Genomic DNA, 3,317 nt, shown 5'->3' on the forward strand with positions numbered 1-3,317 from the left:
GATGGCGTTAATAGACATATACTTAAAATTACTAGTATTATTCTTCCAAATATGCGAATTCCCGATTTCTGTAATTAAAGGATAAAGTGGCTTCTATTTTCTATAATCACCTCTTAAGCAATCCTATAATGTTATTATCCATTTTCCTGGTGTCTTCCTCGAATGCCAACATTTTATGTTACCTATTCCTTGAATACCAACAAAAATACTTCAATAGATGTTTATATTATAACAATTGGTGTTTTTATAACAATGTTTTATAGGTATTTAACTGTTGAGATTAATTAGTGAAAGAGTAATCAAGGGAACCAAGGTTATAGCGGTAATCAAAAGAATGTAATCCAGGGACAAAGACCAGACATGGAAAACAGACATACACAACAAAGAACATAAAGTAACTAAAATCATACATACAAAGTAACAAAAGTAAATGAGCAACTCGGACTCCACTAAAAACTAGGAGCATGGACCAGGTGCACCGGTAGGGTAAGCGTCCTTGAAGTTGATAAACGGAACATGGTGGTTTCCAATATCCTACATTTACTAAACTGTTTGATACCCTGGTCTGGCCAGTGATAAACTGGTTCTGCTATTTGGGGAACCAGAAATTTTTCATGCATAAACGCTGTCCAGAACAGAGCTATCAGATTTTTTTATGGGGGTAGGGAAGTATACACCTAATGATGCTATCAGTGGTGATATGGGTTGGAGACCTCCATGCACAAAACAATGGTCAAATGTTTTTAGACAGTGGAAGAGATGTACTGTTATAGAAAGAGACAGAGTTAACTATAAAATTTTTCAATGGAGTGTAAATATAAATAAGAAAAATTGGTGCTATAAAGTTAAAGATAAGCTAAGAGAGTGTACCTTTTATAATTTTATTGACACTGAAAATGTCTTAAATAGACGAGATGTTTCAAATTTAGAAAATCTTATTTTTGAGAAGTATATATCAGAATGGGAACATAGAATTATTGCTCAAAGTGTTGGTAAAAAATTACGTACTTATAAGTTATTTAAGAATGTGTATCAAACTGAGAAATATTTACTAAGTATTAGTAATTATAGATATAGAAGTGCTTTTGCAAAATTTAGGTGTGGTGTTGCCCCACTCAAAATTGAAACGTGTCGATACGAGGGTAAAAATGTCGAAGATAGAAAGTGTTCTTTCTGTAATGATTCTTCTATTGAAGATGAGAAACATGTCTTAATGCAGTGTTCACTATATGCAGACTTAAGATTGAATTTATTTCAAGACATTGATAGATATAGTGATATATTTAGATATCTAAATGAAGATGAAAAAGTTATTTACCATTTTAAATCAGATGATTGTGGTTATATGGTTGCCAAAACCTGTTTTAATATTTTAAATAGAAGAAATACCTTTTTATATTCATGAATATGTAATTGGTTTGTCATAATAAGAGACATACATTGTAGATTTATACAGTCTCTCATAATTCTTTTTAGAATGGCACTTGTTAGTGTTTTATATTTGTAACTATTGTTTTTATTGTATTGTATATGTATATTGCAAGTGGTGAGACTATGATAAAATATTGAATATTGAATATCGAATATTGGAACATTTTATACCATTTTTATATTGAAAACATCAGATTTTAAAAAAATATGTAAGAATATAATAAACTTAAATTATTATTAATTTGTAAAAGTAAAATACAATTTTAACATTTGTTTTACTTTTATTTTAAGAAATGTAAAAATTATATACAAAAATATTAATGAAATTCAGAAATTTAACATCAATAAACATTACCCTACCTAAACTTTTGTGTAATTGAAAGGAAACAAGGTTTGAAACGAAAGAAAAATAAGTACTATCTTTAAAATCAAAGACTGACGTCATCAAAGCCGCTAATCGTCAAATACTCTCGGTCACTGATTTTAGCATACTTTCACCATCCGAAATGGCAGGAATGCTTTATGCTAAAAAAAATCGGGTGACTTCCGATTTCATCTTTAAATGTAAACTTCCCGTTCTCATACAAGCAAAAAAAACACATACACATAGACATGTGTGTGATTTTTTTTTTTAAAAGAGGTACTCTGTAGCTGTTACGCCCAAAATTGGAATATGGCCCATTCCGGAATGGACGCGTCCTGAATCGGAATTACACGAGATTCCACGATCTTCCGATTCAGGTCGTCCGATTCCGGAATGGGACAATCTCGTTTCTTAGATATTTCAGTGCATATTTCGAGATTTGTACAGGGAACACGCTAAATTAGCTCTTACACCACATTTTTTTCATTATTAATTAACACATTGCTATAGATCAACACCTTATTTATCCATAAATCTCCCAAAAACTTTTCAATTCAGTGATTATTCGTTTAACACTTAATAATCAGCTGAACTTTCTAACCTTAGCGGGTATACTACCTTCTATATACTCTTCCATTTACTTATGTTACTTTTTATGTATTATTTTATTTATTTTTATTATACATATATATAGGTATATATGTGTTCTTTTTTGTGTTTATCTATTTTGCATGTCTTTGTCCCTTGATTACATTGTTTTGATTCCGCTACAATGTTGCCTCCCTAAATTACTATTTTATTATACACTACATTAATACCATACATTTTATTTTATATTGTTTAATTTTGCTGCTATAGAAATATTTCTATTTGAATTTATTTCTTTAACATTTTAATTTTAAATTTTATTTTTGGCTTGCCCGACAAGGGATACTATAATAACATTTTGAAAATGAATACTCATGTTAGTAAACCCACCTTTTTTCATCCCAACCAGTCTTTTTCTATTTCATTTATTTTTTAAGTTAATGTTTCAGCTTCGCGTTTCATGGACAGGTGTAGAGATTTTCACCGCATGGATCGATAAACTGAAGTAATGGTCTAACTTCCTTAACTATTCTCCCACGTACGGGGATCGATGAAGACTCTGCGATTGCTTACCGTGATATTACCGTGTGATCGTTATTGTTAATATACTTACTTATAATGTATACTTTCGCACAGGTGGATTGTATTATTGTCTGGTCTTCGTACATATGGGATATCTACATATATATTTTCGTGCGATGAATGTTTAGAACTTAAAGGGCCCATATGGTATACGGCTTTGTTTTAACACTATACCATCTCTCCTTTATTGCATACCCTATATCACACCTCCAGACCTATATCACAACCCTTCACAGACCATACTTGTAAGTTTGGTTAAAATATATGATATAATGAACATGAAGATTTAAAACCTGTATCACACGCTGTGTCAACCCTCGACCTGATATAGAAATCTTGGATTGATACAGCA

The 3,317-nt window shown here is 30.9% G+C and overlaps 1 pseudogene; it reads left to right on the top strand.

Annotated features, from left to right (window-relative positions):
* The first annotated feature begins 509 nt into the window (after positions 1 to 509).
* LOC148598740 (uncharacterized) lies at positions 510 to 1,550 on the top strand (annotated as a pseudogene).
* Positions 1,551 to 3,317: the final 1,767 nt, after the last annotated feature.

Source organism: Perna viridis, chromosome 14 (genome assembly GCF_037379345.1).
Source record: "Perna viridis isolate PV_CMFRI_1.1 ecotype Kerala chromosome 14, ASM3737934v1, whole genome shotgun sequence".
In the NCBI taxonomy this organism is placed as follows: Eukaryota; Metazoa; Mollusca; class Bivalvia; order Mytilida; family Mytilidae; genus Perna; species Perna viridis.